This window comes from Bufo bufo, chromosome 6 (genome assembly GCF_905171765.1).
Source record: "Bufo bufo chromosome 6, aBufBuf1.1, whole genome shotgun sequence".
In the NCBI taxonomy this organism is placed as follows: domain Eukaryota; kingdom Metazoa; phylum Chordata; class Amphibia; order Anura; family Bufonidae; genus Bufo; species Bufo bufo.
This window is the reverse complement of record NC_053394.1, coordinates 142,526,395-142,541,959: the sequence shown is the minus strand read 5'-3', so window position 1 is coordinate 142,541,959 and position 15,565 is coordinate 142,526,395.

The following is a 15,565-nucleotide window of genomic DNA, read 5'->3' as shown; positions in this document are numbered from 1 at the left end:
GAATTGCCGTGGTGGTTTGTGGTCGTTTAAGGTGCAGTTAGGCGGCTTCTAGGACCTCCCTCGTCAGTTAGACATGTATATATTTATATATATATGTCATTGTTATATCAAGTGTTATGTTTATTCATGTTATTTATATTATTTAATAAAAGACGGCTGCTGTGGCCGATTTAATCCAAACAGTGGCTGTGTGTGGTTATTGGGAGAGGAAATGGGGAAGGTTAGTTAGCTAAATGATGGGGTAGTGGACCCGAGCGTAGCCAATAACCCTACTCATGTAGCTGACACCAAGACTAGAACTTGCACCATTCATTATTTGTAAAGCATTGCAATGAAAACCACCACCAAGTACAGTAGTGAGCCCTGTATAAATACCTCTGATCCCCAGGAGTTGTGAGTGCTGAGACAAACACTTGATGCTTCTGGACCCTATTTTTTACATTAGTCTGTATTAGGGTCTCCCTAGGGGCATCGCTATAGGTGGTGCAGAGGCAGCAGTTACTCCCAGGTCATGGAACCTAAGATCACCCAAAAATATGTACAGTATGCTACATGTTTTAGCTAAACCTCACAGCTTCCCATTGCCAGCAGTTTTGACCATGCTATACTGTTGACAGCACTAGGTAGGATCTGGGGAGACAGGACAAACATACCTTTAGTGAAGCTTTTCTCATCAGGAGTAGTGTGAATATGAAGGTATATTCTGCCAAAATTTACTCTCTCAAGTCCTGGGGAGACAGGGAGTTGTTTGGGGGTGTATTGTGAAGAGCGGTCTGCATTAAAGGGCTTCTGTCACCCCACTAAAGTAATTATTTTTTTTTGGGCTAGTTAAATTACTTATCCTGCGATATATGAAAATATAATGGTGTTACTTACTTTGATTCAGCAGTTTCTTCTAAAAACGAACTTTTATAATATGTAAATTAGGTCTCTACCAGCAAGTAGGGCGGCTACTTGCTGGTAGCAGCTGCAGAAAACCGCCCCCTCGTCGTGTTGATTGACAGTGCCAGCCGGGATCTCCTCCTCCGGCCAGCCCTGTCGGCATTTTAAAAATCGCGCGCCTGTGTTCATTCCGCGCAGGCGCTCTGAGATGAGGAGGCTCGCCTCCTCAGAACTCCCTCAGTGCGCCTGCGCCGATGACGTCTTCTATTTCGGTGATGTCATCGGCGCAGGCGCACTGAGGGAGTTCTGAGGAGGCGAGCCTCCTCATCTCAGAGCGCCTGCGCAGAATGAACACAGGCGCGCAATTTTAAAAATGCCGCCAGGGCTGGCCGGAGGAGGAGATCCCGGCTGGCCCTGTCAATCAACACGACGAGGGGGCGGTTTTTTGCAGCTGCTACCAGCAAGTAGCCGCCCTACTTGCTGGTAGAGACCTAGTTTACATATTATAAAAGTTCGTTTTTAGAAGAAACTGCTGAATCAAAGTAAGTAAGACCATTATATTTTCATATATCGCAGGATAAGTAATTTAACTAGCCCAAAAAAAAAAAAATTACTTTAGTGGGGTGACAGAAGCCCTTTAAGCTGTTTCACAGCCATTCCCCTGTGTAACAGATGTAGTGGTTTCCTGGCTGGATGCTGTAGCTGGGAAGCTGTGAAGCTCCACCTCTTGCAGGAGTCGAACCTGGCAAAATATTCACAGTACTCCTGATAAGAAAAGCTTCACAAAAAGGTAAGTTTGTACTGTTCTCCCAGCCCCTACCTTGTTCAGTCAGCAGTTTAGGATGGTCAAAACTACTGACAGACTCCCTTTATGCATCACATTATATTTATAGCAATGTTGCACTCTTATAGGGCAAACATATTTTTGGAATTCATCATGCTGCAAGGCAAAGATACCACCATAACCTTGGTCCCCACAATATCTGTACCAATGAAAAATCATAATAACTAAGGTTTATAAAAAAATGTATAAAAAAAAAAATGCTTTCTTATGCATACATTTTCTTTCCTAAAATAATGACTCCACACTTTTTTCATAATAAATATTCTCTTTAACCCCGCAGTTAAACAATCTGTGTTGCACCAGGGCTCTCACTGTTGTTTTACGGTTTGATATTTTGCTTATCTGGCAATTTCCCCTTAATGTAAAAGTATTTAATTAAGAAAAAAAGCTTAGATAAGACCCATAAAGTTCAGAGACTTCTCAGAGCCTGCACTTAAAGGCACGGCCATCCTGCGGGGTTTCTTTCTGCATCCAAATATTGAAGTTCTATCACAGAGATGATTTGATAAAGCTTTTTATTTTGCCAATAACAACACCAACGCATTTCACAAACAAGTGCAAGAGGCACAATATATCTCAGCGGTGTTAACAAGAGCCTTGCCTCCAGCCATGGGTAAGACCAGGAAGATTTTGAAAGACTATTAAAACTTTAAACCTACTTACTCCAGTCACCATTCCTGCTAATATTTCTTATTTTGGGTTTGGAAAAGAAATAATGCTCCTTAAACCAAATTACAGTATGCAGGAACTTACACAGATAGATGCAAGAAAAATCCCTTTACATTAGGACCTCTATAAAGCTAACTAGGGGAATAGCTCCAAAAATGTTATTGGGGCACCGCACATGCTAACGAAGTGTTGTATCTCCCAAGGAGCCTTTTTGCCCAGTCTGCAGAAATGTGAGGGGCAAATAGATGATTCTTTGCCTTTAGGCTTCTAAAATCGAAGAGAGTAACTATTTTAAAGAGATTGTCTACTTCTTTAATCTTATCCTCAGGATAGACCATCACTATTTGATCGGTGGTGGTCCAACACCCCGCAATCTCATTGAACTGCACATCTCCATCCATTCTGCAGAATAGCTGATCGCAGGGGTAAGGAGTGTCAGAACCCCTTAAATTATATAGTGATGGCCTATCCTGAGGATAGACTATCACTTGTAAAGGAGTGGACAACCACCTGAGCAGTGTAAAGTGACTCTCTAGACAGTGGAAAAATGCCTCAAAGACATCTATATGTCCTAATTTGGCGTATGGTCAGGTCTGTCTTCAGAAAACAAGAGAGGTTGAACCAAACAGCGCAGATATGGAATTACATGTGCAGGTGAGGTGACGAATCGGATGGCTAGCCCAGTCAATCAAGTAAAGAGGGTAATGTCTTGCAGAGCAGAGGAGCTGAGGTGCACCGAGTGACTAGGGCCCACCCTGAGTGCACTTAAAACACTGATTTAAAAAAAATTATGCAACAAATAGGGGATAGGAAGGCATGGTTAGAGATATAGATAGAGAATAGTTTGTAAACAAATCAGGTTTGTTATGAATCTCACAAAAACTCATCCGCCAAACAAATCCGTTTTTGCAATTCACTTCAGATGAATTTCATAAAAACAGCACCCAGCGACATTTTACTGTGAAAATCGCCATTGAATACCATGAGGGAGGAAGAAGATGGAGGATCACATGACACTGGAAGTGGGGGAAGGGCTTGCCTTGATTGGTTCAGAGGCTGAAAGACAGCCTGATCAGCAAAGCAAGGGTCAGTAGGCAGGCAGGTTCTTATGCTGAGACAGAAGAATCACTATTCTGTCTTTAGCTTGTGACCTGATTACAGACACAGGCCACTAATGTAGTGTGATAGGGACACTATAAGCATAGTATAGGGAGAGAATAAAAAGATCTAATTGGGCATATTTTAGGAAAGCATATAGAGAGTTAGGGAGTGAAGGGCTGGTCACCCAGTTGGTGTTTAATGCAGCTGCTGGCAACTCATTTTTTATTAAACGTTGCATATTACGACAAGGTAACCCATGGCCGCATCCACATGCAGTAAAGTGTCCTTGCCATCGTCATCATCAGTTACTGCATCTCCCACACAGAATATTCCTCCTACTCAGCACTGTCATCAGCTATTGATAATGGAAAGTGTGTCCAGGAAACAAATCTATGTGCCCAGCAATATGCTGGTGCAAAAACTTAACTCCCACGTGGCAAAATTGCTGACTGTGCAGTCACTGCAATACTGCTTAGTGGATTCTTCTGCCTTCAGGGAGCTGATTCTGTGCGCTCTGCCTCGCTTGAAGATAGCTAGCTGGTATTATTTCTCCAAATAAGCCATCCTTGCCTTGTGCAGCAAGCCTCCGTGGGAGCCGGTGTAGAGGATAGGAATGGTAATGGCCCTGATGTACTATCATAATATCATAGTGTCCTGGGGTGAACGCTCCCTGAGGTCCATTGCAGTAAAAGTTATAGTACTGAAGAATGAGGCCAAAGTTACGATAAATGTAAAAAAGTCCTTTTTACTAAGTGCAACGTAGAACTTGAAATACAGACAGCAGCAGCAGGCTTTAGTGCAATTCTTCTCTGGCAGCAGCTGAGGAAGTCTGTCGGCAGGTTGGATGGCTGTAGTTCCACACTTAACCACTAGGCCAGTATTATTTATCTGGTGATTAGTGGCTTAGCTGTATTCCCCAATTCACAGCAGTGTCTTCTGTATTATTCTCTAGAGTTGGTGCTCTCCAAGCTACTTCCCAACTCACTGGCAGGTTCTTGAGAAAGGGCTCTCCACAAGATACTTCCCAACTCTCTGGCAGGAGAGGGATATCTGTATCCTGACGCTCATATGTGATTCCTAGGAGTTGTTGCTCTGTGAGCTAATTCCCAACTCCCTCACTATCAGGACAGGACCTTTCAAGCCCTCTCCCTGCCCTGCACTCCTCTAGACTAACTACTCTAGATCTCCCGGCAGGAAGTCAGACTAGCCCACTCTCCCAGGAGGGATGGACAGGGTGGTTAAACCTGTTACAACCAGCCATTGCCAACCGGTACCTCCCCTGCTGAAGAAAATGACATGGTAGAAATCACATTACATAGCATTGCATTGAAATACATAAAAGAATGCAGTAATTAAGGATACAATTGTAGTACCCCCAACTCTGGGGTTCTAACTGTACTGTCACATGGCAAAAAAAGTGGGCCTTTTATTGCAATTCTAGCTGTCCTGGAGGTGCACTCCAAGGTGGACATCTGGTGCAACTGGTACAGGCATGGACAGTACATGTCTTTCACAGCCCACTACTGTAGGTCAATGTTTTTAATGGCAGTGACAAGTCTAGGTCCTATTGACACCTTCACGTTTTTGTCAGTCTGGTGCCACACCAGGCACTTATATGCCTCCACCACATTCTCCCCCATGGATATCCTCCTGCCCCCAACAGAAGCAGGGCAGAGCATCGCTCCCACTCCCCCTCCTATCATATGTTAAAAGTGAAGCTTTGCCATGCCATGTTAGAGCTGATTGACCTGGGTGAGAGTAGCAATCGGTTACTAAAGTGCATCAAGCAGCAAACATCCCGCTGCTGTCTCCCTGCCAACTCCACCTGGGAAAGGTGGTCAGCAACAAGGACAGGAACATTGTGGCTTTGTTGTATATGAGGGAAATAACACATGCTCCTTGCATGGCACATGTCATAAATTCAGTTGTGCAATGCAATTTTGAAAATGTACTGTTGCTTGTAGAGGGTGTTGACCATGTCTTCACATTTCAACCATTCGTATGTGGTAAGAAACTCCCTTGTGGACTTGCAGCAACATAACAGTCTACCATTCCACCACTTGATCTGCGGCGTTCAAACTCACTGGAATTCCACATTGTATATACTAAATTATTTTGTCGTGCACCAAGCCACCTCAGCAGGGAGTATGTGTTGTTTTGAGGTCAGGCAGTGGCAGCTCATCGGAGATACCTGTCAGGCCCATCAAAGAGGCCACCAGATTTGTCAGTAGGGACAACTGAAACATCAATGACGTCATCTTTCTGATATTTATCTTAGAACAGATGCTCATGTTGATGCAATAAGGGATGTTGGAAAAAGAACAGTTTGTACATTTTGCTGGCCACCCTGTATCTGGGGACCGACACGGAGAAAGTCCCACGGAGGAGGAAATGGAGGATGAGTAGCAGTTACTGAAAGATGATAAGGAGCAGGAGGAGGAGTAGCTTGTGCAGGAGGATGAGGCTGATGATGAAATTGACAATAACACCAGCCATATTGACCAATCATCTCTGTGGGGGCCAGAGCTGGAAAGAACTGGGTCCTTGGGCACGCTGGCGAGAATAGCAAGCTGTATGCTCACTTGCTTACATAATGACAGGCAATCTGATGATTACTATAACCATGCTTTTAGACCCTCTAGCAAAGCAAAATGGGGGAATGTTTTTCCTGTTGCCGAAAAGGAGGCCAAATTGCTTTATTACCAGGATAGACCATATATGAATCTTTCTGCAGCTTTTAACAAGCAGATGCCTGCCATCCATGTGACTGACTGGAAGGCCCCTCTCTGCCCTCCACTGAGTCACCCACTTCCCTTTGTCTCCACTACCACAAGCAGCAGAAATTGCAGCAGCAGCCAATTTAGTATCATAATGATGGATCTGTTTTTTCATGTTCTGTGCCAGGCTGACGCAAATCAGCAGATGGAGGTGTACAGCCTGAGCTCTCAGGTTCCGTTCTACCTGGGCTCTGGCCTTTTTAGGGTGCATACTGAGTTCGCTGACCCCACAGACTTATGGGCAGTCATATATTAAAAGAGTGACCGCAACTGGCCCAGTATGCTTTCTCTGTCCAGTCTCCAATGTCATCTCAGAGATGGCTTTCATTGCGTCAGGTGATGTTGTCAAACCCACACAGACCAATTTTGTGATTGTACAAAACTTTTGTCAAAATGAATGAGGTACAGGTCCATGAGGATTTTTACACATCTCCAGCTGAGGCTGACAAATAGATCTGCTGTGGATGACAATACCGTATTATGCCACTGCTGCTGTCTGCATTGGGGACAGCAAGTGATGATGTCTGTAAAGCGCTGCGAAATACAGTATGTCAGGGCTATATATATGAGTAAAAAAATAAATAAAAAATACCATCATGTTCCAAACCTTATGACGGCTGCTGCCGTCCTCGTGCCACTCCTGCTGTCTGCCTGCCTACCATCATGATACGTACCAAATAGCTGCTGCCATCATGCAACTGCATCTGTCTGCCTGCCTACCATCATGTTCTTTACTGTATGACTGCTGTTGCTTCCACAACAGCGGCTACTCCACTCTGCTAATCCCTCTACTGACACAGCCACACTACTGCTACTACTACAACACAGCTACACACACATCTATCTTCTTCCAAATATGTTTTATGCTGTACTGCTACTGCTGGCACTACTATTGCTGGTAATAACCCCTACACACCTTACCCTTTCTATATTCACACCATACTGCTGCTACTCCCAATTTTCTCAAATAAAAGGGAACATTTTTTGAAGCTTGTTTAAAGAGAACCTGTCACCGGGATTTGATGTATAGAGCTGAGGACATGGGTTGCTAGATGGCCGCTAGCACATCCGCAATACCCAGTCCCCATAGCTCTGTGTGCTTTTATTGTGTAAAAAAACTGATTTGATCCATATGCAAATTAACCTGAGATGTGTCCTGTACATGAGATGAGTCCAGCATGAAGGAGCCCAGCGCCGCCCCGCATCCTCAGAATCTCCTCCTTGCTCCCCGACGTCAGAAAGCCAGAGTGCCGTAATCTCGTGATGCGCGAGCTAGCACATGCACAGTTTCTTCTCTGAGACTGATGCCAGCACAGGGAAGGAACACTATGACGACACAGCGCTTGCGCTAGCTCGCGCATTGCAAGATTATGGTGCTCTGGCTTTCTGACGTCGGGGAGCAAGAGGGAGATTCTGAGGATGCGCGGCGGTGCTGGGTAGTGATGGACGAACATCTGCCGGGACAATAAATAATTACTAGAAGTGCACAAATAGTCCCACAACATGGACAGTGACATACCAGATGTATTATTTGAATTTGCGATCTCCATTATTTTTTTCAATGCGAAATATTGGCAGTATAATTTTTGCATACTCGCATGCCCAAATGCACTATACAGTAGCCAAATGCACTATAAAGAAAGTATATTGGTATATAACACCCCACTTTAATCAGTTTTTTTGGGGGGCGACTGGTATATCACCCCAGTAGAAATTATTTGTTTCAAAAACGCTTGTCCCTCTATATGCTGATGATGATGATGTATAGTCTTGTATACACTCAGTCTTACCCTTAGGGCCTCGATGCGCTTAGCTGGCTGAGAAGAAGGCATGACACTTTACCATAGGCCGCAAAGGCCTAGAGGATAAGGCACCTATTCCAGAGACCAATTTCCTAGCACTTATCAAATGGAGAATCAAGAAAGACGGAGGGAAGATAGGGGGGTCTCAAGGTTCAAATATATATATATACCTGCAGTATCGCAGCAGAACCGCACACAACTACCGCACAATATACAGTTGCAAGAAAAAGTATGTGAACCCTTTGGAATGATATGGATTTCTGCACAAATTGGTCATAAAATGTGATCTGATCTTCATCTAAGTCACAACAATAGACAATCACAGCTTAAACGAATAACACACAAAGAATTAAATGTTACCATGTTTTTATTGAACACACCGTGTGAACATGCACAGTGCAGTTAGAAAAAGTATGTGAACCCCTAGACTAATGACATCTCCAACAGCTAATTGGAGTGAGGTGTCAGCCAACTGAAGTCCAATCAATGAGATGAGATTGCAGGTGTTGGTTACAGCTGCCCTGCCCTATAAAAAACACACACCAGTTCTGGGTTTGCTTTTCACAAGAAGCATTGCCTGATGTGAATGATGCGTCGCACAAAAGAGCAGAAGACCTACGATTAAGAATTGTTGACTTGCATAAAGCTGGAAAGGGTTATAAAACTATCTCCAAAAGCCTTGCTGTTCATCAGTCCACGGTAAGACAAATTGTATAAATGGAGAAAGTTCAGCACTGCTGCTACTCTCCCTAGGAGTGGCCGTCCTGTAAAGATGACTGCAAGAGCACAGCGCAGACTGCTCAATGAGGTGAAGAAGAATCCTAGAGTGTCAGCTAAAGACTTACAAAAGTCTCTGGCATATGCTAACATCCCTGTTAGCAAAACTACGATACTTAAAATACTAAACAAGAATGGATTTCATGGGAGGATACCACAGAGGAAGCCACTGCTGTCCAAAAAAAAAAACATTGCTGCACGTTTACAGTTTGCACAAGAGCACCTGGATGTTCCACAGCAGTGCTGGCAAAACATTCTGTAGACAGATGAAACCAAAGTTGAGCTGTTTGGAAAAAACACACAACACTGTGTGGAGAAAAAGAGGCACAGCACACCAACATCAAAACCTCATCCCAACTGTGGAGTATGGTGGTGGGGGCATCATGGTTTGGGGCTGCTTTGCTGCATCAGGGCCTGGACAGATTGCTATCATCAAAGGAAAAATGAATTCCCAAGTTTATCAAGACATTTTGCAGGAGAACTTAAAGCCATCTGTCCACCAGCTGAAGCTCAACAGAAGATGGGTGTTGCAACAGGACAACGACTCAAAGCATAGAAGTAAATCAACAACAGAATGGCTTAAACAGAAGAAAATACGCCTTCTGGAGTGGCCCAGTGAGAGTCCTGACCTCAACCCGATTGAGATGCTGTGTCATGACCTCAAGAAAGCGATTCACACCAGACATCCCAAGAATCTGGCTGAACTAAAACAGTTCTGTAAAGAGGAATGGTCAAGAATTATTCCTGACCGTTGTGCACGTCTGATCTGCAACTACAGGAAATGTTTGGTTTAAGTTATTGCTGCCAAAAGAGGTTCAACCAGTTATTAAATCCAAGGGTTCACATAGTTTTTCCACCTGCACTGTGAATGTTTACATGGTGTGTTCAATAAAAACATGGTAACATTTAATTCTTTGTGTGTTATTAGTTTAAGCAGACTGTGATTGTCTATTGTTGTGACTTAGATGAAGATCAGACCACATTTTATGACCAATTTGTGCAGAAATCCATATCATTCCAAAGGGTTCACATACTTTTTCTTGCAACTGTAAATGCACTATAATATACTTTCTAACAAAAAAAAAGCCTGGATTTAACTAACAAATAGGTATGAGCCTCCTATTGGATAATTACTGCATGGGCGAATATCTTTCAGCTCGCAACAATTTATTTAACCCCAACTGGTGCAATGAGTTGCTTCTCATTTCTTAAACAACAATATCAAAAGACACATCTTGTGGTCATGGAAAAGATGTTAGTCTGTTTGAGAAGGGTCAAATCATTGGCATGCATCAAGCAGAGAAAACATCTAAGGAGATTGCAGAAACTACTAAAATTGGGTTAAGAACTGTCCAGTGCATTATTAAAAACTGGAAGGATAGTGGGGACCCATCGTAATCGAGGAAGAAATGTGGCGGGAAAAAAATCCTGAATGATTGTGATAGGCGTTCACTTAAACGTTTGCTGAAATCAAATTGAAGAAAAACAACAATAGAACTCAGGGCTATGTTTAATAGTGAAAGTAAGAGTATTTCCACACGCACAATGCGAAGGGAACTCAAGGGATTGGGACTGAACAGCTGTGTACCCGTAAGAAAACCACTAATCAGTGAGGCAAACCAGAAAAAAAGGCTTCAATTTGCTAGGGAGCATAAAGATTGGACTCTGGAGCAATGGAAGAAGGTCATGTGGTCTGATGAGTCCAGATTTACCCTGTTCCAGAGTGATGGGCGCATCAGGGTAAGAAGAGAGGCAGATGAAGTGATGCACCCATCATGCCTAGTGCCTACTGTACAAGCCTGTGGGGGCAGTGCTATCATCTGGGGTTGCTGCAGTTGGTCAGGTCTAGGTTCAGTATGTGCTCCAAGAATGAGGTCAGCTGACTACCTGAACATTCTGAATGACCAGGTTATTCTATCAATGGATTTGTTCTTTCCTGATGGCACGGGCATATTCCAAGATGACAATGCCAGGATTAATCGGGCTCAAATTGTGAAAGAGTGATTCAGGAAGCATGAGACATCATGTTCACACATGGATTGGCCACTACAGAGTCCAGACCTTAACCCCATTGAGAATCTTTATTTTTTTTTGGTGGTGACTTTTTTTTTGGACAGGCAGTGTATATTATAACATTGTACACGGAAGCAAATAAAGATTTGTTTTCACACTGCTTTTTGGTTATGCTGCGGATAGGGTTCCCACCCCAACAATACTTTGTAATAAATCACAGCAAGTTCTTATTTTCATCAATCAGAGGTGTTGTTTATTTTAACACTTAAAGTATGACATGCGGCCATAAAGTGCGTGTGAACGTTTTCGGTAAAAATGCCTTCGTCAGACACTATAAGAATTATAGATATTGTCAGATGTATATATATATATATATATATATATATATATATATATATATATATGAATATCGTTTTGTATGTAAACCCAAAAGGTTGATTATCAATATTCAAATGTAATTAGAAGATAGACCTCTGCGTCCAGATCTTTACAGAGATATGCGGACTAGGCCACAATTTGTAGTCCTGGAGTCTTCACAAACAATTCTGACAGTGATATGTTTACATTCTCAGCTAGAAAAAGACAATAATTGAAAAAATAATTGAGAAAAAATTGAAAATAATTGAAAAAAATAAAAAATAAAAATTCAAAAAATTCACAGAGGTGTGATCCCTTATCCATATATCACATTACATGTATACTTGTCACAATCTGTCATATCCATTCACTATGGGTCCACTTGTATGTTGGGGATTAGTTAAGGGGGAAAAAAAAGAAGAAGAACATATAAGTAAGGTGAGTATAACCTAATTCCATAACTGATAAAACTTGAGATCCAGAGATTAAAAAGAACTACAGATATTCTCAATGGATATATGCTGCTGCCCCAGATGTCAACAAAGTTCTCAATAGGTATAGGCCACTATTGTTTCCCCATAGTTAGAACTTACCTGTGCCGCAATTTGCGAAGGAGCCAGAAGAAAAGGAAACACACCAAAGAGTGCTCTGAAGAACAGGGGTATACTGGTGTGCTGCATCTGCTCCCTGCTGTGGCTAAATAGCCTGCCCGACTAGTGGGAGGCGGCCCATCACCAAAGAACATGTGGGACGCTGTGCGTTCCAACTACCGGAAGTAGATCAGCAGGTGGCCCCACCCTACGCTAATTGCTTTATGGCAGAATTTGACGAATCACAGGTCTACACTAATCATCTATTCAACTCCCACAGCATAGTATGGAGAAGATACATATATTGACATTTTCTGAATCTGGAAAGGTCCGGAAGAAACATTACTTTCTTTCCACAATCACCTGAATGCAATATGGCCGGAACTCCAATTCACAATCCACTACAGTCCAACATCAATAGATTTTCTGGACACTACCATTACAAAAAAAAAACACAGGTAGCCTAACCACAGACCTATACCGAAAACCAACTGACAGAAACAATCTACAATACTTCACCAGTTTTCACCCTCCAGCAACAAAAAAATCGCTGCCCATTTCTCAATTAAAAAGAATAGAGACCATAGTAGAGGATCCTCAAATACGGATGGAAAGGAAAAAAGAAATGCTAGACCGTTTTAAGGAGAGAGGATTCCCCCCCCCCCCCCCCCGTGATATTACGCACAACCCAAAATAGAAAAACCAGATGCAACCCTGGTAAAAGGATCCCCTTTGTTCATACTTTCCATCCTAGTGCCAATAAAATTCTAAATAGCGTTCGTAACCACTGGCCATTACTCAGGAAGGTGTACCCTAAAGTTGAGGAATTCCACCATCCCATATTACCATGCAACCGGCGACCCAAGAATTTATGTGACAACCTCGTTAGGGCCGACATAGGTACTACCTTACGCATACCACAACAACTATTATTTCAAACTCAAAGAAAAGGAACATTTCCATGTCTACACTGTGCTCAATGTTCCCACATTCAGAAAGGTTCATCCATTACCCACCCACGTACTGGCAAGTCTATAGACATAAAGAATTTTTTCACCTGCGAGTCAGAGTACGTGGTGTATGTCCTTAAATGCCCATGTGGATTAGCATATGTGGGGGAAACCTCACAAAAGGTACGAGACAGAATTTGCCAACACAAGTCAACCATCAGACGAAAGAACCTCTTATTACCAATTCCGGCACATTTCCATGAACACAGACACTCCATATCCCAGTTATGGTTCCAGGTCATAGAACATGTTCCACCACTACGTAGAGGGGGATAGAATTAGGATGCTTAAACATCGGGAAGCCTACTGGATACACAATTTGCAAACCCTAACAGCAAGGGGATTAAACAGAGTATACGAAATACAACATCTTCTATAATTAGTCTGCAAGTAGACACCCATATAGGTTTCCTGTTTGTGTACTATTGATAATGCTGAACTCTTCTTGTCTGATTATAACACATGTTACTTATATCTCTCCACAGGCCCACTGAGTCTTCCCATGGGAACAACGTGCTGCAATATGTGTATCCTTTTTTCATAAGTGTTTTTCCCTGCTTTTTCTTCTATTCTCAATTTTCTTCCTACAATAATGATACCACCCTATTCAGTCCTAACCTTTATGTACATTGAATAAAGACTTCTTTATGTATGTATAGTTCATAGATGATAGATGATAAGACATAATACAGGATGTGGATATATCATTATACAGGTTATATTTTGGATTCAAAATTGTTCTGGTCTCGATAATAACATATCATAAGTTATAATGTACTTGGATAGACAACTACAGAATATCAGAGAAAAAAGAGGGTCAGTCAGCACATCCCAAAGCGCAGGGGCACATTGCTATGGCTGACAACAAGACTGTTGAACAAAACAAGCAATGCAACAGCTCACTGCAAACCAAATAAAGTACAAAATTGCATCATAATTGCAAATGCTGAACTAATAAGTTAGAGATACTTGGCAAATCGTTTTGTACAAAATTATTTGAGCCCGTCTGCCGCACGTCAAGGCAATCTCTAGTTAGACGGGTTCCTAACACTAAATATACCTGTTATGTGCCATAGCGGCTATCATATAATTCAGAAAGTGCAGGTTCCACTTACATGCTGGGCCCGCCTGAATTTTCGGTCATTTTCGGTGCCAAAATGGCCTCCATTATATCGAGGGAAAGCAGTTACCAGCATGCATGCCGGGCCCACTCCACACCACCCCTGGCGCCACATGGTCACCAAGGACTGCAATGAGAGTCCACACACTATCTCTCTCCTGGTGCCAGATGGCTTCAGTGAGTGAGGGGGAGCAGGCCAAGCTATATACTAACATTAATTAAAATCAACCTGTGGGACAGACGAGCTGGTCAGGAGTGCACGACTGGGGAGGCAGCCACACCTCCATCACGAACTGCAGAGAAAAAAGGGGGTCAGTCAGCACATCCCAAAGCACAGGGGCACGTTGCTATGGCTGAGAACAAGACTGTTAAACAAAACATGCAATGCAACAGCTCACTGCAAATCAAGTAAAGTACAAAATTACATCATAATTGCAAATGCTGAACTAATAAGTTAGAGATACTTGGCAAAACTATAGAATATCCTCTTTCTTTCCCCTTGTTTTCTGTAGTGCACATATTTACTATAGACTATCCCTTAATGTATTCTATACATTAAATAACTAACATTCATACTACAGTATTGCTAATCTCTTCATATACTATACAGCTTCTTGTGTACCCTTCTTGCACTGTTGTCCTATTGTTAGTTACTCTGCACTGCGATTCCTCTGTGCCACTTTGATTGCGCTCCACGGACAGAGCACTTCCGGCCGGTGGGACGCAACTTCCGGTCCCGATGCGTTCCACCTGCCAATCTACTTCCGGTAGTTGGAACGCACGGCGTCCCACATGTTCTTTGGAGATGGGCCGCCTCCCACTAGGCGGGCAGGCTATTTAGCTACAGCAGGGAGCAGATTCAGCACACCAGTATACCCCTGTTCTTCAGAGCACTCTTTGGTGTGTTTCCTTTTCTTCTGGCTCCTTCTGAAATTGCGGCACAGGTAAGTTCTAACTATGGGGAAACGATAGTGGCCTATACCTATTGAGAACTTTGTTGACATCTGGGGCAGCAGCATATATCCATTGAGAATATCTGTAGTTCTTTTTAATCTCTGGATCTCAAGTCTTATCAGTTATGGAATTAGGTTATACTCACCTTACTTATATGTTCTCCTTCTTTTTTTTCCCCCTTAACTAATCCCGAACATACAAGTGGACCCATAGTGAATGGATATGACAGATTGTGACAAGTATACCTGTAATGTGATATATTGATAAGGGATGACACCTCTGTGAATTTTTTCAATTTCTTTTTATTTTTTTCAATATTTTTTCATTTATTTTTATTTTTCAATTTTTTTCAATTTTTTCGCATTTTTTTTTTCAATTATTGTCTTTTTCTAGCTGAGAATGTAAACATATCACTGTCAGAATTGTTTGTGAAGGCTCCAGGACTACAAATTGTGGCCTAGTCCGCATATCTCTGTAGAGATCTGGACGCAGAGGTCTATCTTCTAATTACATTTGAATATTGATAATCGACCTTTTGGGTTTACATACAAAACGATATTCATATATATATATATATATATATATATATATATATATATGTACATCTGACAATATCTATATTTCTTATAGTGTCTGACGAAGGCATTTTTGCCGAAAACGTTCACACGA